We start from the raw sequence: 23,506 nt of genomic DNA on the forward strand, positions 1-23,506 counted from the left end.
GGGGCACTCGGCGGCTCCCGGGGCCGCCGCCGCCCGCCACTGCCTCTGCTCCCCGCGCGCCCGCAGCCACGCTCGCTCTCTCCGGCGGGGTAACTCAGTTTCTGGAATCTTAACAATTATATGCCTATGTGTAGTTTTTTTTGATCAAGGCTATCTGGAGTCCTGTATGCCTCACTTATCTGTATGTCAAGCTTTTTTCCCCTGCTTGGGAAGTTCTCTGCTATTATTCTGTGAAGAGATCTTTTATGTCATTTGCACTCTCTCCTGTTTCTTCAGTGATTCCAATTAGTCTTATGTTATTCTTCTTTGCATCATCTAGCAGCTGCTGGATTGATTTCTCATGTTCCTTTATAATTTTGAAGCAATTTTTCTTTTCCTGGTCACTAATTGCAATCTTATCTTCTACATCTGAAATTCTGTTCTCACATTGGCTCATTCTGCTGTGTAGACTTTCAATGGAGTTTTTCATGTCCTGGAAATCTGTTTGCATCTGTTTTATGGAATCCATTTGTTTCCTATGTTGGGATGCCATCATGTTCCTCAGCTCCTCTCTAGATTTATTAATCATGTCTTCCACTAGGGGCACAATTTCTCCTGTTATTTGAGAAATTATTTCTGATTTCATTTTTTCCAGATCCCCTTTTGTTGCCAGTTCAGTGGGTCCAGGTGGTTGAGTATCAGAGTGTTCCATCTCATTTCCCTTTTGGGTTGCTGTAGGTGATCTGAGAGTCTTGGTTTTGAGACTTATTTACGTGTTTTCTCATTTCGATGGGGGTGTGGGGGTGGGGGGCGCTGTTGGCGCCTGCATGGATTATGTCCTCTGAGCTTGGAGAGGTGGGACAGGGGCTGGGAGCAGTGGTAGGGATGGTGACCCAAAAGCCCTTTCCTGTGGGCTGGGAGCAGTGGGAGGGATGGTGGCCGGGAAGCCCCTTCCTCTGGTCCAGGAGCAGTGAGATGGCGGCTCAGAAGCCCCTACCTCTGGGCTGGGAGCAGTGGGAGGGATGGTGGTCCAGAAGCCCCTTCCTCTGGGCCAGGAGTGATGGGACAGAAGGTGGCCCAAAAGCCCTTACCTCTGGGCTGGGCGCAGTGGGAGGGATGGTGGCCCGGAAGCCCTTTTCTTTGGGTCAGGAGCGGCAGGACAGAAGGTGGCCCAAAAGCCCTTTCCTCTGGGCTGGGAGCAGTGGGAGGGATGGTGGCTGGGAAGCCCCTTCCTCTGGACCAGGAGCAGTGGGATGGCGGCTCAGAAGCCCCTTCCTCTGGACCAGGAGCAGTGGGACGGCGGCTCAGAAGCCCCTTCCTCTGGCCCGGGAGCAGTGGGACTCAGTACCATGGTCTGGTGGTCCAGTGTCCTCTGTGTCTTTGTAGTGTGGAACCAGGTGGCCGCACAGAGGAGTGGGGGGTGGGGGGTCCAGTGGATTGTTGCTGGGGCGCGGGCTGATTCGGTATCTTCCATGGGACTTGGGACCTCGGTAGGGCATCCGCAGACCTGCCTGTCTGCAGTGGGCTGATTCGGTGTCTCTATTATTGACATTAATACATAAATGATAGTATGTTATAACTAAGTCTTTGTAAATACTCAAGTGGGCGCCTTTGGCAAGAGGCAACGCCCTTGTAAACAGATGAACTGGAGACTTACTGCCGAGGGACTGATTGATCGGAGCAGACACGACATGCAAGTAACATGCACACCTGATAGGAAGGGACGTGCTTGTGCCCACTATGAATCTTCGTAATTCAGTGTGTTGTATGTGTAACACACATACTTAATGCACTCGTGTGAAATAAAGAAATGTTTTCTGGATTTTGATGCCTGCAGTTTTTCGCCGCTTTCGTGTGGACCGTCACTCTTAGCTGTCATCATTTTTGTTGCCACTCCTGTCCTGGAAGTCTTCAGTTAACACTGGATTTAATGGAAACTTCGGGAAGAGGTCGCGAGGTGGGTGAAGAACTCACGGGATGGAATCACTGAGAGCTGCGTTGCCAGTGCACTGTGAGCCGGCTGCACGGAGAAGCAGCACTCACTCGAGGAGGGGTCCGCTGCTGGACACGAGAGGTTGGGACCAGTGGTTCCCAGGAAATGGACTCACAAGAACTTTGGGCCGAATTCGGGGTTGGAGAGTTATGATGATGCTCCGGAAGATGATGACATGACTGTATCTGAGTAAATGTAGTTTTCTGTACGTGAAAAAAATAAGACATTCTCTGAAAATAAGCTATTGCATCTTTTGGAGCAAAAGTTAATGTAAGACCCAGTGTTATTTTCAGGGAAATACAGTATGTAGCTCAGGCTTCCTGAAGCTAGCTGTACAGCCAAGGGTGGGTTTGAACTCATGGTCCTCCTGCCTCACCCTCCCGAGTGCTGGGATTACAGGTGATACCTGGCCTCTCCTCATTTTTAAAAATTACAAAAAAAAAAAAAAAAAAATTACAGCCAGGCCCAGGGATTTAGCTCAGTGGTTCCAGCGCCTTCTTCGAAAATGCAAGGTCCTGAGTTCGATCCCTGGTACCAAAAATAAAAATTACAACCATCCTGGGGGATGTGGAGTGGTGTCTCATGGTAGCTTTAATTTGCATTTCCTTGGTGGCTAATGATGTTGAACATTTTTTCATATTCTTTTATGCAAAAATGTCCATTTAAGTCTTTTTCCATTTTAAAATTAGGTTATTTCATTATTGAATATAGGCTCCATCTTTTTTTTTTTAATGCCTCAGCATGTATTTCCCATTTCTTATGTTTTCTTTTATAACCACAGTATAACCATCAAAATCAGGAAATTAGAACATTGATAGAGCAATACCTGTAACCCACAGACTTTATTTAAATCTCATCAGTTGTCCCAATAATGTTCTCTAGAGGTTTGGAGTCCACTCCGGGACTGTGTGTCCGTATCTCATTGTCATGCCTCCCTGCTTTCTTCCCCCTGGAATTGTTCTTTGCAGTACTGGAGAGCCGTGTGCTGGGCAAGTGCTCTGCCCCTAAGTAACAGCCCAGCCCCTCAGTTTTCCTGGTGGTCTTCTGACTTTGACCTTTTTTTTTCTGGTACTGGGGATTGAACTCGGGATCTTGTGCTTGCGAGGCAGGCGGCAGAACGACTGAGCTAAATCCCCAGGCCTGACTTTGACTTTTTTGAAGTGTGTAGTGTTACAGGGGTTGCCAGACTGAGTTCATCTGGTGTTTTTCATGGTTAGATTCAGAATTTACATCTTTGGGCAGAGTCTGCGCAAAGGACGCTGTGCTCCTCAGTGCACCAGGAGGAATGTGGTGTAGACTTGTCTCAATGGTGGTCTTACTGCTATTGAGCTCTTCCTCTCTAGATGGTGTCTGCCAGGATTCTTCACTGTAAACTTACTTTGGGAGAAGCTTTGTACTAAGTAATGTGTAGTAAGTGTTTTGTAGGGGGTGTTTGGGGGCTTCTTCTCTGTCGTTTATTCATATCACTGTGGATTCACGGTTCCCATTTTACTAGATGATTACAGTCAGTTTGTAACTGTCATTTTTCTTTTGATGCTCAACTTTTCCCAGATGTGGCCAGGAGGAGCCTCCTGAAGCTAACAGCTGTGTCCTTGGAGAAGTCTTTGTCATTCTTTGAATGCTTCCTTGCTTTCTGGTTTATCAAAGTATTTGAAGTTCTTGTACTTCCTTCCGCATCCTGACATCAGCTATTTCTTTAAGGGACACTAGATGTGTATGCATTGCTGTAGGGGATCCTGTCTGGAATTGGGGTGGGAGACTAGGCCTCTAAGGGGGCAGAACTTCTAAATATTTGTATTTCCCCCCACATCTGTTATCTATATCTATACCTACACATTATCCTTAATATATTTATTTATTTGTTTAATCAGCCTGAAAACTTGGCCCAGACATGGGATTTAAAAAATGGGAAATTCAGCAAGCTGGGGAGGAGAAGGGAATTCCAAGAATAAAGAGAAACTGAACGATAATAGCTGTGTAGACACTGACCAACCAGTCAACATTGGTTAACTGAACGTGGTTCAGAAGGTATGTCATCAAGAAATAAATCTGAGGAGTTGAGATTTATACTTCTTGTGGAAGTTTGGTGGTGAATTAGTGAGAAGTATAAAGAAAACCAAGCAAGCAAAGACAATAACTAATCCTAGGTGAAATGTTATTTAAGCTGGGCACAGTAATGCACGCCTGTGACCCCTCAGGCGTTTGAGCAGGAAGATTGTAAATTTAAGGCCCGCCTGGACAATTTAGTCAGACACTATTTCAAAATAAAATTAAAGACCAGTACTGAAATAAATTAATAAATTAATTAAGTTGAAGGCTGGACTGTAGCTCAGTGGTAGAGCCTTGGCCTAGATGTGCAAGGCTGTGTGTTCTTTACAGTACTGCACACATGCACACGTGCACGTGCACACAATGGACCTAGCAGTAATATGCAACCTGATTCCATTACGAGAAGTGTGCACAGTCATAATGAAAATTAATGTAATGATGTACTTGAGTCATATTAAGCGTATTGTGAGGCGATTGGAGGGGAGGAGAGATTGTACAGAAACGTTGACTCATCTTTTCTGTGTAAGGTATTGGATAGATGGGATTCAAACTGGAAAAAAATCAATAGAGTTTGTGCATGTTCTTTAAAATGCCAGGAGACGGAGCTAATAGAGTTGAAGATGATTCCCTGTGTGGAGGGAGGAGAGAGTGCCCCTCCCTGGAGTACTGCACGGGAGGAAGTTAGGGGATGAGCAGACAAGCAGGCCCAGGACCTAAGCGTGAGTGTGGTGCCCTTTGTGGTCATCTGGGGTGCTCTTTGGCCACAGCACCTCTTCCCCCAGCTTCGCATGTGCTGAGCTGTGCTCCCAGTCCTCCATCAGCGCCTGACACCCTGTGTCGCAGGACACTTTCCCACTGTATTGGTCCAGATGGCATCAGAGGGAAGCTGTCCAGTAAACCTTCCCACTCTCCCTAGAGATAGCCCTTGGCATGTGACTTTGGCCTCATGCACTAGGACTAGACTAGGATCGAAGCGAGTTACACCTTGAAGTAGGTGCGCCTGGCAGCAAGCGTCATGTGTCCAGAGGCAACATGTTCTGTGTAGGGCCTGGCACTCTGGCACTCATGTGTGGCATCTTAAGCGGCTTGCGGCAATCTTGGTGTCATCATGACCAGCCAGCCTCCACCTTAGATCCTCCGGCCTCCTATAGACCGTGTGAAGTGCTGGTGGCTTCAGCCAGCTGGAATGGCTTCTGTACACAGTGAAACATGTGCCTAGTGAGGCAGATGGCACCAGGCGCAATCCCAGGAGAGTGGTTGGTCCCCCAGCCTGATTGCGTGAAGGAGGAGGGAGCTGGGCCCACACACACTCAGAAAACAGAACAAGGTTCCCTTGGGTGGTGGGAAGGGGGGGGTCAGGGCTCAGAGTAGCCAGTTCACCTAGTGAATGGGCTCTAGAGAAGTAGGTCTAGCCCTCCACTTCCACCGACGGGACTGACTTCCGTGTGCTCTTTGAGGTGTCTCTGTTGGTGCAGAAGATTGGTTGTGCAGTTGCTTTGTCTGAATAACATGTACAGGCTCTTGGGCTTGGTGTATTCTCATGCGCATTGTGGGTGCTTTTCAAGCTGGGCTGGGTCAGATGACCTGCGAGATGTGGGGTTTGCGTTTGAGCTTTTCATCATGGCTGTTAATGCTGCTTGGGTTGCCCCTAGTGAGCAGCTTAACTTCCTTCTCATCAATAACTGTGTATTAAGCAGTGAGACTTGGACCCATGATAGGGTCCAGATTACCTCCTGAGAATATTCTCCTTTTAAAAATTAACTCCACTAGCAGCTGATCTTTTTAATGGTACTGGGGGTTGAACTCAGGGCCTTCTCACTGAGGTTCACCCCAACCCAAACCCTAGGCACCTGCTTGCCTGCTGAGGAGCGCGAGGAATGAGGAATACATGGGCTTGTGAGTTGTGTTTCTTGGTGTATGCGTTAGAGTAGAGCAGATTTTTTTCATTAATGAAATTTCATTGCTCAGATAGCTTAAAGACAAATTTCAAGTCTTATTTTTTTCCTATATAATTTAGGTTGCCTGTGTAAATCTAAAATGCGTGAAAAGTACAGATTTTTGAAAAAGGTCTCTGAAGGTAGCTTTGTAAAGTGTCCCACATCAGGTGGTGGGTGCTGGTGCGTGCCCAGGGCCAGATTTTGAATTCCTGATCCCTGCTGTCCTTTGGTGAGTCCTAAGTGACTTGCTGTCCTTGGGCTTAAGGCCAGAGGCCTTCTGGCTTTGTTAGGTTCATTGAGACTCAAGTACTTCCATCCTAGTCTAAGACTGATTACTTTACTTGGAGCTAATCTGTTACCCTTTCTGATGACAGTTCCTTTCCCTCTAAGGTAGATGTAACTCAGAGAGGTTGTGAGCATTAGTGGTTTCTGAAGATAGAAAAAACTTTGTAATTGATAATATAATTAAAATGCCTCTCAGCTCCCTGGAAAACTGTCAGGAGTATAAAACAAAACTTTTAGTCTTACCCATCTTTTTTTTACTCAGTACTGGGGAGTGAAACCAAGGCCTTCCCACTGAACTGCATCGCAGCCCTTTGTATTTTGTATTTTGAGACAGGGTCTCACTAAGCCACTGAGTTGCACAGGCTGGGCTGGAACTTGCAATCCCCTCTTGCTTATTCAGAGTTAATACTAAGTATTAAGCTCACACTCAAGTAGGGACAATTAAGCTCCACTTCCTAGAGGGGAGTTTCTACATCAACTATTTGACATTCTTTAAGGAAGCTATTTTTTCTAGGAAATACTTTGCCTGCATTTCTATCAGTTTGTTGAGATTTTTTTAAAAGGCTCTTTACATGAGTTCTTTGTAAATATTTTGTAAGTTACCAAAATTAGCTATTTGCATAGGAGCAAAAAGAGTTGTTGCGCTGCTGGAGAGTTACATGACCTCTGCTGTCCAAACAAGATTCACCTACACTTAGGAAGTACCTAGCAAGGTTCCACAGTTGCTAGAGCCCATAGACAGTCTTCCATTTTTTTTTGGCTTTTCTTGGGGCAAGTAACGCAACATTAGCAACACACAGATTTGCCATATTTTATCAGAAATTGCTTTGAAAGGAAAGAAGGGGAAAGAAAAAATATGAAAAAAGGAAAAAATGGAAACAAAGTCTCTGTAAATAGGGAAAGGTGGAGGGGGTGAAGGGAGGGCAGGGAATTGGGGAAAAAATAAGAACCAAGATACATCATGTAAAGGTACAAGATCCCAATGAGGAATGTAACTGTATTGTATACCTAAACTGTACGAGTAAACTTAATGAAAAAAGGAAATTGCTGTGGAATGCCGCGGAACAGGAGGCCAAGGAGCCTATCTTGGCATGCTTACTTCATCAACAAGAAAAGTCTACAGTGGGTGTAAGAGTGTGGTTGGCGGGGGTCTCTGGGCTGGACATGGACGAGCCCAGTAGGAAGGCTTGGCCGGGCAGGGCTCCTGGGGTTGGGCTGTCCTCACATGTCAGGTCACAACCCCCCCTGTGGAGTTCTTTCAAGCTGTAATAGTCCGAGTCACTTCTCCCATAGCATGGTGAATTCTTGGGAGGTAATTAATGTGAAGTAGTGTCACATGGACAGTGCAGGGGCTACTTCTTGCTGCTGTTAGAGACTAGGTTTGGAGACCGGGGAGGCAGAAAGTTTGGTAAGGACTCTTAAAACCTGAGAAGCCTTCCTAGGCCTAAAAAATGTGAGAATGTGGGAGGAGAGGACATGGCTGCAACATGTGAAGGAAATCATGCTTGGTCAGGGCTAGGTGGCTTTTCTAGGGTCTGACTCTGAACATGGGCCTTTGTAGTCTGATTGGTCATAGAGTAGTTGCTCAGTGTGTGCCAAGGCATTTAGCTAAACACTCAGTATGAATCTCCTCATTTAATTCTCTCACTGTAAGGCAGAAGTTATTTTTAATTACCCTTTCCTGAGGAGCAAATAAAAGGTTTTTCCAGTGTCTGAAACTTTGTGGGTGGCAGATCTGGAATTTAACCTATGATCATCTCAGTTGTACATGATTAGGTAACTTAACTCATCTTAGTGGGTTCTCTTGTGGGTGTGCTGATTTTATTAAATAGCTTTCAGTCTGTGATGTGTAGTCTTAAGTGATACTTGTGATTTGAAAGTGATATTCTTAACATTAAAAGTTAAAAATATTATTGCATAGGTGATAAGGTAAAAAATAAGTTCATTTTAGTATTTTACATAATAAAATTAATTTTTCAATTTATTCTAAATTAAGAACGTAGATGTGCCTTTTCTCTTGCTACTGTTGCGAAATTGGCAGCATCTGGTTCTACACCATTGTTGGAGTGTATGGTGTTCCAGAATAGTATGCCAGTGAAGAGGCTGCATGATAATTTTCATCCTTTCATCTTCAACCTGATGCTAAGCAGATGTCCTTTTAGTATGATAGGACTTGCATAAATTACAGTCTCATAGATTGCTCATTTGTTTTAAGAAAACAAAGGTGGAGGACTGGGGGGAGTTCACCGGTAGAGTGCGTGCCTGGCTCACTTCGAGGCCTTGGAGTCAGTTCTGATGCTACCAGAAACAGAACAGACAAACAAACCAGGCTCAAATTGTATATCTGTAGTATTTTTGCTAAGCTTTTTTTGAGACAAGGTCTTGCTAGTTGTATCTCAAACTCACTTTGTAGTCCAGCCTGGCTTCAAACTTACAGCCATCCTCCCGCCTCAGCCTCCCAAGTGCTGGGATTCTAGGTGTGCACCACCACGCCCATCTTGTGAAGCTTTTCAAAGGATAAATCACTGTGCAGGGCTGGGGAGTGGAGCTCAGTGGGAGCGCCTGTTGCCAGGCCCTAGGTTCAACCTCCAGCATCCAGGAGGAAAAGAGAAACTAAACTGTGGAGGTAGAAAATCTAACAAAATCCTCACAAATCTGGATTATAGAAATGTTATAATTATTTAGCTTTTAAAAAAATGCGAACCTGCAGTGCTCATTTTAATACAGTCTGAGATGGGCTGTCCTTTCCATCCTCTCCTTCAACTGGATCAGCGGCTTCAGTCACAGCCTGCCTGACTTCTGAGACTCAGGGGACAGAGACCAGCTGCTCATGGAAATGTGTAGCCAGCAGTATGTATGATTTTCTGAGGGCTGAAATGTGCTCCACGCTTCCAGGGTGCGCATCCTCCACTGTGGTGTTTCTCCCAGACTTCCAACTCATCTTGGGTGTTTGTGCTCCTCCCAATTTGTTTCTGTTGCCAGCAGCACTTGATGAGTAACTTGCTAAGTGGGTTTTTGCGTGCCTCTCTCCCTTATTTTATAAACTTCAGGATGAGTGGCTGGAGGCTTTGGTGAAGGCATTGTCAGGCTGCCCTTCAGAAAGGCTCACTTACAGCATTTTTGGTGACTAGATTTTGCACCGCCTCTGACATCTTACTTTGCCAGACTTTTCTAAGAAGTCCCTGTTCTCCTCCTGAGGCGGCCGGTTGTACGGATCCTTGTACAACATGGGTGTAATTTTAAAGTCCTCCCTCCACAAGAGGCCTGGTCATTGGTCATTGATGTTTTCATGGCTTCCAGGCCTCACTTTTTTGGCTGGGGCTTTTTCTGAAGTGTAGGTGCTGACAGAGCTCAGTGCTGTGGGTCCTGAGCAGAGGCTGCAGTACTGCTCTGGTGCTGAGGGGGGGTCCTCGGTGTGTGCCGAGCATCCCTGGCTGGCTCAGGATTCTGTGTGGCAGGCTTGCACTGGTGGAAGTGATGCGCTTCTGATGTGGATGCTGTGGAGGGAGCAAAGGGCTTCGGGCCTCCCTAGAGAGCTGGCTCAATGTCGGGACACCAGGAGGTCTGGGGTGATGAGCGAAAACAAGGCGCTCTGAGAAACCACGCTCATAGTCCAGCTGTGCTGTGGACAGCTCACTTCAGTAGCCTGGGTTAGAACCTCCCTTCCTGCGGAGGGATCAGGAAAAGACCTGGCTTGGGCATTGGCCACACAGTGATGCAGCTGGTCCTCATGCAGAGTTGTCATCAGAGCAAGTGAATTGTGGCACCTTGAAGCAGCCTCACGCAGGGACAGGGTGGCTGCATTCCTGTCCTCCTGAGTTCTCAGACGTGTTGCCGTGGACTGCTGAGGTGAAGGGAGAGGAGGAGAATGAGCTGCTGCTTCCTTTCTAGGAACTTCCCTCAGTTGTTGAGTGATGTTTTACTTTATGTCTGTAAATTCAACATTTACAAACCACCTGGAATGTGCCAGATGTCCAAGATTTGTAGGTTTTAGTGACTGCAGTTTAACAGGGGGCAGAAAATTGCTATTATTTTTTTTCATTAAGTTTATTGGAACATTTTAGGTATAAAATATGTTACATTCCTCATTGGGATCTTGTACCTTTACATGATGTATCTTGGTTCTTATTTTTTCCCCATTTCCCTGCCCTCCCTTCACCCTCTCCACCTTTCCCTATTTACAGAGACTTTGTTTCCATTTTTTTCCTTTTTTCCTATTTTTTCTTTTCCCTTCTTTCCTTTCCCCTTCCCCTCCCACTTCCCCAACTCCTTTAGACCTTTTCTTCCTATTTCACATTATCAGTTATATCATTTGAGCCTTATTTACACTTTTAGTTTTGCACACCAGAGAAACTATTCAGTATTTACACGTGTGTGTCTTATTTATTTCACTTAAGAGTATCGCCTCAATGTGCACCCATTTAGCTATAAATGTCTCTAGTTTCTCATTCTTTATGGCTTAGTAGTACTCCATTTTATAGGAGAGCCACATCTTCTTTATCCAGTCTCCAGTTGATGGGCATTTAGGCTGTTTCCAAGTTTTAGCTATAACAAACTGTGCTGCTATAAACATGGGTATGCATATATCGCTGTGGTATAATTCTTTTAATTCTTTGCGGGAAGATACCCAGCAGAGGGATAGCTGGGTCAAGTGGGACTTATAATCCTAGTTGTTTGAGGTATCTCTGTATTGATTTCCACAGTGGTTCCACCAGTCTCCACTCCCACCAGTGGAGAAGGGTTCCTTTCTTCCCACAGCCCTGCCAACACTTGTTGTTGGTTGATTTCTTGATAGCAGCCATTCTTTCTGGAGTGAGGTGGATTCTCAGTGTTGTTTTCATGTGCATCTCTCAAATGACCAGTGATGCTGAACATTTTTTCATATATTTATTTGCTGTTTTTACTTGTTTGTCTGAGAAATGTCTGTTCGTTGATGCCCATTTTTGAATTGGGCTTTTATATTTGGGGGGTCTGATTTTTTTTGAGTTCTTTATGTACTCTAGATAGTAGACCTTTGTCTGAGGAACAGCTGGTAAAATTTTTTTCCCATATTGTAGGTTGTCTCTTAGCTCTGTTGGTGGTTTCTCTTGCAGTGCAGAAGCTTCTTAATGAGATCCCAGTTGTTGATTCTTTGTGCAAGTTTCCATGCTACTGTGGATTTGTTCATAAAATCTTTTCTTATGCCAATGTCTTCAAGAGTTCTAACTTACCTTCCAGTAAGTTTACTGTTTCTGTTTTAATATTTAGATCTTTAATTCACTTTGATTTTAGTTTAGTGCATGGTGAAAGATAGGGGTCTAGTTTTAATCTTTGGCAGATTGAAATCCAGTTTTTCCAACACTATTTATTAAATAGGCTATCTTTCCTCCAGTGAGGATGGTTGGCTCCTTTGTCAAAGATGAGGTAGCTGAGTATGTCTGGAGTTGTGTCTGCATCTTCTGATCTATTCTACTGGTCCTCAGGTCTGTTTGTTTGCCAGTACCATGCTGTTTTTATCACAGTGGCTTTGTAGTATAGTTTCAGGTTGGGGATTGTGATACCGCCTGTCATGTCTCTGTTGCCTAGAATTGCTTTTGCTATTCGAGGTCTCTTCTGGTTCCAAATAAATTTTTGGATTGTTTTCTCTAGTTCTGTGAGATTGGGATTTCAGTCAGGATTGCATTGAATCTGTATAGCAGCTGTGGATGTATGGCCATTTTCACTATATTGGTTCGTCCTATCCAGGAACAAGGGATATCTTTCCATTTTCTTATATCCTCTTCGATTTTTTTCAAAGTGCTGTAGTTTTCAGTGTAGAGGTCTTTTATCTCCTTTGTTAGATTGATTTTAGATATTTCATTTTTTTGGATGCTATTGTGAAAGGAATTATTTCCTTAATTTCTCTCTCAGTGAGTCTGTTATTTGTGTACAAGATGGCTGTTGATTTTTGAGTGGGATACCTTGTATCCAGCTACTCTACTGAATCTGTCAATTTGGAAGTTTTTTGGCAGAATTTTTTGAGTCTTCTATGTAGAGTATCATATCAGCAGATAATGATAGTTTAACTTCTTCCTTTCCCATTTTTATCCCTTTTATTTCTTTCTCTTGTCTAATTGCTATGGCTAATGTTTCCAGAACTATACTGAACAGGAGTGGACATCCTTGTCTTGTTCCTGATTTTAGCATGAAGGTTTTCAGTTTTTGACCATTTAGTATGATGTTGACTGTTGCTTTTTCATATATAGCCTTTATTAGCTTGAGATAAAGACCATCTATTCCAATTTTCTGTAGGGTTTTTATCATGAGTGCGTTCTGGATTTTGTCAAATGCTTTTTCTGCATCTATTGAGATGATCATGTGGTTTTTGTCCTTGACTCTGTTAATATAGTGTATTACAGGGCCAGGGATTTAGCTCAGTGGTTCCGCCGGCTGCCTAGCAAGCGCAGGGTCCTGAATTCGATCCCTGGTACCCCACCTCGCCCCAAATAGTGTATTACATTTATTGATTTATGTATGTTGAACCATCCTTGCATCCCTGGGATAAATCTGACTTGGTCAAGGTGAATAATCTTCTTCGGCTTTTTTTTTTTTTTTTTTGGTACCGGGGATCGAACTCGGGTCCTTGCCCTTGTGCAGCAAAAGGTGAAACCACTGAGCTAAATCCCTGGCCCGTATATGATCTTCTTGATGACCCTATGCATTCTGTTTGCCAATATCTTATTGAGGATTTTTGCATCTATGTTCATTAGGGAAATTGGCCTGTAGTTCTCTTTTTGGGTTGGGTCTTTCCCTGGTTTTGGAATCAAAGTAACAGTTGCTTCCAGGAATGAATTTGGAAGTATTGCTTACCTTTCAATTTCATTGAAGAGTTTAAAGAGTAGTGGCAATAGATCTTCTCTAAATGTCTTGTAGAATTCAGCAGTGAAGCCATCATGACCTGGGCTTTTCTTTGTTGGTAAACTTTTAATTACATTTTCAATTGCACTGGTTGTAACTGGGGTGTTTAGAGTTTTTATATCTTCTTCGTTCAACTTTGGTAATTCATATGTATCTAGGAATCTGTCCATTTCTTCTGTGTTTTCCATTTTATTATAGTACAAGTTCTCGAAGTAGGTATTGATGATCCTCTGGATTTCTGCTGGATCTGTTGTGACTTCACCTTTTTTGTTCCTAATTGCATGAATTTGAGCTTTTTCTTTACTTTTTTTGATAAGGTTGGCTAAGGGTTTATCGATTTTATTTATTCTTTCAATAAACCAACTCTTTGATTTGTTGATTTTTTGTATCGTTCTCTTAGTCTCCATTGCATTGATTTCTGCTCTGATATTTATAATTTACTCCCTTGTATGAACTTTGGGTTTGTCTTGCTCTCCTTTTTCTAGGAGTTTAAGGTTCAGCCTTAGGTTGTTTATTTGAGCTTGCTCTGTTTTCCTAATATGGGCATTTCCTGCTATGAATTTCCCTTGCAGAACTGCTTTCATTGTGTCCCATAGATTCCTGTATGTTGTATGGCATTATCATTTAATTGTAGAAACTGTCTAATTTCTTCTTTGATTTCCTCTGTGACCCATTGGTTGTTCAGGAGGGTGTTATTCAATTTCCATGTGTTTGTGCAGTTCTTGCAGTTTTTTATGCTATTGATCTCCAGTTTAATTGCACTATGATCTGATAATATACAGGGAATAACTTCAGTTCCTTTGCATTTACTTCAACATGTTCTATGATTTAGCATGTGGTCTATTTTGGAGAATGACCCATGTGTGGCCGAAAAGAATGTATATTCTGATTTTGTAGGGTGGAACACTCTGTAGACATCTATTAAGTCCATTTCTTCAAAAGCTTGGTTAGGTTGTATTATTTCGTTGTTGATTTCTTGTCTAGATAATCTGTCTATTTGTGACAGTGGGGTATTGAGGTCCCCTACTACAATTGTATTAGTGCTTTTTTGGGTTTTCATGTCCATTAATACTTGTTTTGTATAGTTGGGGGCATTCATATTTGGTGCATATGTATTTAGGATTGTCATCTCTTCCTCTTGGATTGTTCCCTTCACAAGGATGTAGTGACCATCTTTGCCTCTCTTAATTAGTTTTGGTTTGAAATCTATTTTGTCTGCAAATAAGATAGCTACCCCCACTTTTTCCCAGGCTCCTGTCACGTGGAGAACTGTTTTCCATCCTTTCAGTCTGTGAATTTCTTTGTGAACTAAGTGGGTTTCTTGTATACAGCATATTGTTGGATTTTGCTTCTTAATCCATTCTATCAGTGTATTTCTTTTGATTGGTGAGTTGAGGCCATTACCATTGATGGTTATAACTGATATGTATTGTCTTATCCTTGTCATGTTATTTTCCTCTTGTTGGCTCTTTTATTTTTTATTTTCCCCCTTCTCCCTTTAATTTCTTGCCTTGCCTGGTGGATTTGCTCAGTTGGGTCTTATGGAGTTGTGACCTTCATTTTCTTTTTTCAGGATTTTGTTTAGTATTTGTTTAGCTGGTTTGGTATTCATGGAAATTGTCAGGTGTTCTTTGTCGTGGAAGTATCTTATTTCCCCATTGATTTTGAAAGATAATTTTGCAGGATACATCAGTCTAGGTTGGAGGTTGTGTTCTTTTAGGGCTTGAAATATCTCACTCCAGGCTCTCCTGGACTTGAGGGTTTGTGTTGAAAAGCCTGCTGTGATTCTGATGGGCTTCCCTTTGTATGCAGTTTGTTTCTTTTCTCTAACTGCTTGTAGTATTTTGTTCTGTTGGGTTTCAGGGATCTTGATTGGTATATGTCTAGCTGTAGATTATTTTTGATCATGGCTATTGGGAGTCCTATATGCCTCACTCATCTGTATGTCAAATTCTTGCACTCTGGCATGTTTTCTGTCATTAATTCTGTGAACAGGTTTTTTATTTCATTTGTACTTTCTCCTGATTTTTCATGGATGCCTATCTGTTTTATATTATTCTTCTTTGCATCATCTAGGAGCTGCTGGATCGATTTCTCATGGTCCCTTACTGTTTTTACGAGATCTCTCTTTTCATGGTGACTGACTGCAATCCTGTCTTCTATATCTGATATTCTGTCTTCACATTTGCTCATTCTGCTGCAAATGCTTTCAGTAGAATTTTTAATCTCCTGGATATCTGTTTTTTCCATTTCTTTCCTATGTTGGGTGTTCATGGTTTCCATTTCTTTCCCATGCTGGGCATTCATGGTATCCATCATGGTCCTGAGCTCATCTATTTTTTTTAATCTGTTTCTGTTCTAGAGTCTCTAATCATGTCTTTCATTCTGCTTACCATCTCTGTGGTTATCTGGGAAATTATTTCTGTTTTGAATTTTTCTAGAGCTTCGTTCATCTGTTTTGTTACTTCCTGTGCCATCAGTGAAGGTTGTCCAGGTGATTGATTATCAGACTTTTCCACCTTGTTTCCCCTATAATTTACCTTTGGTGAGCTGGTAGCTGATTTTGTGTCTTGCATGGATGTCTTCTCATTTTTATTTTTGTTGTTGGTACTATTTTTGGTTCAATTCGTAGGTTGATACTTCAGTATTGCTTATTGTAAGTATCTTTGTTGCTTGTATTTAGAACTTTTATAGAATGATTGTTTCTCAGGAGTCTCTTCCAGATATATCTGGCCTTTCGGTTTTGAGTCTCTAATGACTCTTAGGCCATCACGTTTTCAGTATACCAGGAAGGACAGCTAATTCGATCAGTCACAAAAGCTTAGCCCAAGCAACAACAATAGCATGAAGCACAGTTTAGAAAATGACAATTTGTGGTAGTTATTAATCTATTACTTTTATTTATTTATTTTAATCTATTACTTTTAAACATGTTAATTAAATCAAAATCGAGGACCAACCCTAAATATGTCTGTAGTGAATAAACTCTTCAATATAGCAACTTTACCCTTAAGGATGGGGAGTTAGAAGGAGTTGGGGAGGGAGGGATAGATAGGTATGATAGGGAAAGGTTAGCAGTGAGGCCAGAGGACACAGGAAGATCACACAAACTCTAGGAAGCTATTGAAGAGAAGAGAAGACAGAATGAAAGAACGAACACAAAAACAGAACAACCTAACAGCAGAACTGTATTCACTTTCCTTTGAAACTAATGACAATCGAGAGAAGGAAAAGCAAAAGAAAAAATAAGAAAAAAACTCGAACTAGGACAGGAACAGGAACAAACAGGGAAAGAAATGAAGAAAAAGGTGGGAGAGAGAGAGGGCAAGAGAGAAAGAAAAGAGAAAATAAGGGAAAAATTTGAAAAGAGAAAAGAATAGATAAAAATTAGAAAAAATATTATAAAATTACTTTGAAGTTAAAAAATAAAAATAAAGGGCCTCCTTCAGGGTATGTCTCTGCTGTCAGTATAGACAGTGTGGGCAGCAGTGTGCATGCAGATCTAAGTCAATTAGTCTCAGCAAGCCAGCAACTGTCCCCTGAGATTCAGGCTGATTTCTGCCTTCAAAGCCCAGGTTGAGACCTCTGACCTCCTGCTGTGTTGAACTCTGCAAGGTTCTACTGCAGATTCAGCTGCCCTTTCCCTGAAGATAGTCCAGGTTCCGATGGGAGGTGGTGATCCCTCCAATTTACCAACCCCGATGGTCCAGTGTGCCTTTATTGCAGAGATTTTCTTCGCTTTTCCAATGGGCTTCAGTTTTCATCTAGGAGCCTCAGAGAGGGCCTCTTTCTCTTGTTCACTTCTGTTCTATCTTCTGGAGCTCAGATCAATGTCCTTTCTGATCCACTGCCCCGCTGTGGTGTGGATCCAAGGGCTGGCTTGGCCCAGTTGGGGCGGGGGTGGCTCTACTCCTCTGTGCTGAAGGGGCAGGGCCACCCAAAATTGCTATTATTTAAGAAGCACTACTAGCTAGCTGTGGTGGAATGGGCCTGTAATCCTAGCACTTGGGAGGCTGAGGTTGGAGGAGCACCATGAGTCCAAGGCCAGCCAGAACTCACAGCAAGACCTTCTCTCCCAAAATAAATGTAAATAAATAAAGGCCAGTGATATAGCTAAGTGTGTGGGCCCTGGGTTCAATCCCTGAGAGCACAAAAAAGAAAAAAGAAAGAAAGAACGGTGACTCAGAGAGATTGCTCCAGCCACCTTCGAGGGACTGAAGTGGCAGACAGGGCCATGGAGGTGTCGCCAGTAGCCTGAAGCCCTTCAGAGAAGGGCAGGCCAGAGGAGATGAAGGTCTGTGGTCTGGACGCTGGGACTGAGGATCGAGGGGTCAAATGGAGCTGAGGAGCTGTAATCGATGGCACCTGCTGAGGCGCTGGGGGCTGGAGGAAGCAGTTCAGGGGACTCACAGGCAGCTGGCTGGCAGTTGGTGACTGTTAAGTGACAGTGTCTGTTTGCAAGATAAAGAAGAGGAGTCAGCGTGGTCGTGGTGGAAAGGGTGAATGAGAGGAAGGTAAGTTCAGTTCTGAGCGTGCTGTGGGATTATGTGGGTATTGTGCTCTGCAGGCTCAGTGTGGAAATCCCTGCAGAAATGCAGAGTAGATGTTAGGATGTAGGAAGAGTAATTGGAGAGACACTCAGGGCACACTGATGTCTAACACGGGAGAAGTGGAGAAAGGTCAACTTACGTTCAAATCTGTGATTACAGATTAGTTGTGTGGCCTTTCAATTCCTCTGCCTTACATCCTCTTTTCTGTGCTCCTTGGAGGTAGAAAACTCTGCACCAAAGGAAAAACACTACCTAAGATATTTTTTTTCTGACGACAGTGTTACACTAGTCAGAATCAATCTTTCCCAAATGAAGAATCTGAGAAGCTAGACCAGATGGTGTGCATGTGTAGTCCCTGCTCCTGGAAGGCTGAGGTGGGAGGGTCACGTGAGTCCTGAAGCTCTAGATGAGGCTGGGCAGCATAGGAAGAGTCAATTCATCAAAACAAAGAAGAATAGACAGCAGAGGACCTGTGGAAAGTAGTTGGCCCAGCAGTACCCAGAAGCGGGAGCGCATTAGTGCAAACTGGGCTCTGTTCCCGAGAGTGACAGTTGCTGCCGAGTACTCACTGGGCAACACGGAGTGGTGGTGGTGGTTGTATGTGAGTGTTGACCGAGGCGTGGTGCTCTGGAGCTCCCACCTCTGCAGCTCACAGGTGAGATCCCAGGTGAGGGAGCCCATCTTTCTGTCTGAAGTGGGGCTTCGGACAGGCTGACCGTGCAGCTTGTGTCGAGTATGTGCCCACCAGATGCGAATGGCCTGCACTTGGTGCCCAGGGCAGCAGGAAAAAGCTAATAGGTAATTGCAGTGCCTGGCGTGTAGTGAGCTGGTGAAATGTTAGTTTGCCATTCACACTGATTCACATCTTTCTGAATACCCAAAGTCAGAGGAGGAAAATTTTGAAATCGCAAAATATTTTTGGTCCCTAATGTGAATGTGAAGACACTGCAAGTTTGTGGTGCTCACCTTTCACGATACAGGAAGGATGTGGGAGGGAGTCCATTTGCACATGAGAAAGAGGAATTTGCCTATTTTTAAAGCTTCATTCCTTTACTACACTCTTGATCCCTGCTTGTATTTATCCTACTCCAGAATTCCATGTGGCGTTTTGCATGGTGATGGAGTGCAGCCCTAAGAATTTAACAAAGTGAACAAAATGGGTGTCCTGGTCACGAGTGCTGACTTTCACGGGAGGGTTTGCTCTAGGAAGCCTTGGTAACACTGATGTGGACGGGTGCCCTGTCGGCTCTGCAGACTCCTGACTCCAAGCTTTCACATTCTCAGGAGGAACCCTGGAATCATCTCATTACTGCTCTTCCCTTACTTCTCCAGGAAGACATTTCGAGCAGTTAGGATTGTAGCAAACAAGACAGGTATTGTTAAAGCCTGTAGTGACACGTTCTAAGCCACACGATGCTCCTGGGTGATTATTTTTGGCAAAACAATAAAGTCTGTTCTGAGGGAATCGACAACCGTGCCTGTTCCGCAGGATGGACTCCCCAACCTGTCCCACGCTCACCCAGCTGGCTGCAGGCTCTGCTCTGACTAAGTCATGGAGGGAGAGCTGCCCTAAGCGGTAGAACAGCACCCCCCTCTCATGTGGAGAAGAGGGCCCAGGCTCCTTTCCCTGTGGGCACCCACCGACGTGCCCAGGCCGTGCTGTGCCGCACCGCGCCTTCTTTTCACACAAATGGGGTGGGAGTGCTCCCTTTGGTGTGCAAGGGGAAAGCGAGCAGCACACAGGAAGCAAGAGGGCTGCCCGGCTTCTGCCCCTGCCTGTGGCACCACTTGCCCGTGTGCAGCTGTAGTCTGCTGAGGGGCGCGTCTTCTGCCCAGACCCTTGAGTGCTGGTGCAGTGCTGTTGATAATGCCGATTTTCATTTCTGGTGATCCTAGACTTAGGTCTGTTTATTTTTTTTTTTATTCCTAACGTTTAAGTTATTTGCATTGTTTGCTTTTCTTTATCAAATTCCACAGTGATGACTCCATATTATTGGTTTTGTTGTGAGACCAGCTCAGCTGTGTTTATCCTCTGTGTGTCTTTGGGTTTTTTTTCCTTTCCTCCTTCCTTTTTTTGGAGACAAGGTGTAGTAGCACAGGCTGGCCTCGAACTCACAGCGATCCTCCCTCCGCCTTCTGTGTGCTGGTCACAGGCTTGAGCCACCACACCTGTCAGTCTTTGTTTTCTGTTTTATTAAGTCTGATGTTCATTGCTACTTTCTATTTACTTGGTTGATTCTGTCGCTCTTTGCGAATTCGTTTGTATGCTTAGCAAAGTAATTTTTAGCCTTTCTCATTTTATTGTAAGCATTCATAGCTGTGCATTTTTTGGTACCTGCCCTGGCCATTGAATCCTAAAGTCTTTTGAATGTTTGGTTTTAAGTAATTTTAATTTCTTGGTCACAATTTTATCTTGCCCTGAAGAGCCACTTTTGTTTGAAAACTTTCGGTTCATCTTTTGATTCTTGGCTTTCAGTTGGAGGTTAGCATATAAGCTAAATACTGCTTAGTCTTCAAAATATATTTGGAGTTAATTTATAGACTTGTATATGTTCAATTTTTGTAATAAATTTGTAAATTTGCTTGAAAGAAACTTTATACTCATTAAATGCAGTTCTTAAAAAGAGTGTCCAATAAAAGCTTGTTTGGACTGAAGAGGCCCCAGTGTGGCGATTGCCTGGTGCAGGCCCCTGGTGGGTGGGCGGTTTAGTTCCATGCTGATCACTCGGGGATACGAATCCTGCCTAGAATGGAGGCCTGAGGGTCTTCTCCGAGACGCACTTGCTCTTAGAGCACCTCGCATGTGACAGATCCAGAACAAGGTGCCGAGGCAACAGCTCATGGAGATCCCCAGTCCAGGTGGCAGACGGCCCAGATGATGAGTGAGAAGATGGACAACGAAAATCCAGAGCCCATGGAGGACTGTGGCCAGAAAGCCGCAGTGCCCTGGGAAACCCTGCAGCCCCAGCAGCCCAGGAGGAGCAGGAGAAAGAAGGGCCTGGGCCATCTGTAGAACCAGGGCCTCAACCAGTGCTCTATAGCTATATCAGGAACGACCTGTTCACCTCAGAGATCTTCAAGTTGGAACTGCAGAACTTACCTTGCCATGCCAGCTCCAGCGATGTCCAACACTTTTTGGGCTGCTTTGGCTTGCAGCCCACAAAACCAAACTCTTTGGGCAGCCACCCTATGTCTTTGTCACATTCTGAAGCACTGCTGAGCGGGATAAAGCCCTGCGAGTTTTGCATGGTACCCTCTGGAAAGGCCACCCACTCAGTGTGCACCTAGCCCGGCCCTAGCCTGACTCCATGGCCAGGAGGAGGCAGCAGGGGGGTGAAGGCGAACCACTGGCAACGCAAGTTGCCAATGTGGTGACCCCACTTTGGACAGTACCCTATGCCGAGCAGCTGGAGAGAATGCCTTGAATGTGAGCAGGTGCTGCAAAGGCTTGCCAGAGAAATCGGGAGCACCAACCGTGCCCTGCTGCCCTGGCTGCTCACGCAGAGGCACAAGCACAAGAAGGCCTGCTGTCCACTGGAGGGGTCAGACCATTGTCCCAGCAGACTGAGTATTAAAATAAGTGTGAGTTTCTGGTCGGCATCGGGGTGGACGGGAAGGACCATACTGTTGGCTGCTGGCTCAGCAAGTACAAGGGTGGAACATGTGCTGTGACAGCCCCCTTTGACACAGTGCGCATCCCCGAGGCCACCAAACAGGTGGTGAAAGCCTTCCAGGAGTTTATCTGGTCTACCTCATACTCAGCATATGATCCTGAGACCTATGCAGGTCACTGGAAGCAGCTGACTGTGCGTACCAGCTGCCAAGGCCAGGCCTTGGCCATTGCCTACTTCCACCACCCCAGAATTTGAGCCCTGAGGAGCTGGCAGGGCTGAAGACCTCCCTGGCACAACACTTCAAGGAGGGGCCAGGCAGGGCCAGCGGGGTAACCTGCCTCTACTTCGTGGAGGACGGACAGTCAAAGATCCCCAGCCAGGAGGGCCTGCCCCTGGAGCATGTGGCTGGGGACCCGTGCATCTAGGAAGGTCTGCTTGGGCTGACCTTCCAGATCACCCCTCATGCCTTTTAGGTGAACACGCCTACAGCCGAGGTATCTACACAGTCATCCAAGACTGGGCCCAGCTGGACAGGGCAAGTACAGTGCTTGGATGTGTGCTGTGGCTCTGGCACCATTGGCCTGGCCCTGGCCCGGAAGGTGAAGAAAGTCACTGGGATTGAGCTGAGCCAGGAGGCTGTGGAGGATGCACAGATGAATGACTGCCAATGAGTTGAACAGCGTTGAGCTCCACTGTGGGAGGGCAGAGGACCCAGTGCCTGCCCTGGGTAGCAGACTGGTCTCTCAACGACTTGTGGCTCTCCTGGACCTGCCCCACACCGGCCTGCATTCCAAGGTGATCTTGGCTGTCTGTAGGGTTGAGAACCTCGAGAGGCTCCTGTATGTCTCCTGCAACCCCTGGGCAGCCACGGGCAACTTTGTGGACCTCTCTGCAGGGCCCCGTCCAGTTGACTGATGGGCACTCCCTCCCTCCCTTCCAACAGTCAAGGCTATGGCAGTGGACCTGTTCCCACAGACCCCACACTGTGGGGTGCTCATCCTGTTTGAGAGGATGGAGTACCCCAAGGGCACAAGGACTCTGGAGCACCAAGACCCTCCAGCCCAGCCTCCACAGGGGCTCCTTGATGATATTCCACAGGAAACTAGGGCCTCCCTCTCATCTTCAGCCGGCTGTCCCAGAGCAGGGCCCATCATGGGACAGAACCTAGAGGGCTCCCCACAGCCTCTCTCATTTCAGGATGCTCAGGAGAACAGTCATAGGGCACAAGGCCCAGCTGCCCCACTAGGATCAGCCAGTCTGTTGCCACAGGCTGTGGTTTCTGAAGATGGGTGGACTCCTGCGTACCCCCTACCCCAAATCCTTTCTGGAACAGCCAGGTTGAGAGAGCCGGAATAAACAGCTGTTGAACTAAAAAAAAAAAAAAAAGCTTGTTCATTGTGTTGGGAACCTCTTTTTTGTTGTTGTTTGGGAGATGCACTGAGACACACCTCTATCTACATCTTGTCCCTCAGTCTGGCTGTCTACACAGGGTGCTGGGGAGGGACCTGGGCTGCACACAAGCTCACAGGAGCTCTGCACTCAGCTGCATCCCTGCAGAGAGTTTTTGCATCATCATTTTATTATATCTCTGTTTTGCATTGTGAATAGTATCTTCACCTGTAACTAATCTGCTGCTTAATTTACTGAGTGAGTTTTTTTGTTTGGATTATTCTATTTTTCTTTCTTGTTTGTTTTGAGACAAGGTCTTGCTATGTACTTCAGGCTGGCCTTGAACTCACAGTGATCCTTCTGCCTCAGCCTCCTGGGTGCTGGGATCACAGGCGAGCACTACCATGCCTAGCTTTTTCTTTTTTTAAAAAGTACTGCCTAGGGCCAGGGATTTAGCTCAGTGGTGCTACCACCTGCCTCAAAAGTGCAAGGTCCTGAGTTCGATCCCCGGTACCAAAAAAACCAAAAAAGTACTGCCTGGCTGCTTTCCAAATCTTATGACTTTGATGCAGTCCTGTCCTTCATTTTTGTGTTTTCAGCTTCGCTAAAGATTTCTCACAAATTTATAATTCTGTGTTTATTAATTATAACCTCAGGAGTTCTGGGTCTACTGTGTCACTGAAACGGAGGCATAGGAGTTGCCTGTTGGTGCCCAGGTGCTCCTTCACCTCCCTGTGATCACACTGTGAAGTTGCCCATGTGCAGCTCTGTGGCTCTGCTTGCTTGCTTTCTGTCCCCGTGGGGTCCCCGAGAACTCAGTGTGCCCACAGTCTC

General features: G+C 45.1%; 1 protein-coding gene and 1 pseudogene across 3 annotated transcripts in view; both read left to right on the forward strand.

Moving 5' to 3' along the window:
* Rcor1 (REST corepressor 1) overlaps positions 1 to 23,506 on the forward strand; it is a 105,108-nt gene that overhangs the window by 34,203 nt on the left and 47,399 nt on the right. The gene's annotated exons all lie outside the window — the stretch shown is intronic.
* The window catches only part of LOC147822878 (tRNA (uracil-5-)-methyltransferase homolog A pseudogene), a 34,150-nt pseudogene continuing 10,644 nt past the window's right edge, over positions 1 to 23,506 (forward strand). Inside the window, exon 1 of the transcript XR_015445183.1 lies at positions 1 to 23,506. This exon is cut by the window's right edge and continues 10,644 nt beyond it. The product of XR_015445183.1 is annotated as a tRNA (uracil-5-)-methyltransferase homolog A pseudogene (transcript).

The sequence above is a fragment of the Heterocephalus glaber genome, unplaced genomic scaffold (genome assembly GCF_053883595.1).
Source record: "Heterocephalus glaber isolate CG9 unplaced genomic scaffold, H.glaber_assembly_v1.0 deba00001608, whole genome shotgun sequence".
In the NCBI taxonomy this organism is placed as follows: Eukaryota; Metazoa; Chordata; class Mammalia; order Rodentia; family Bathyergidae; genus Heterocephalus; species Heterocephalus glaber.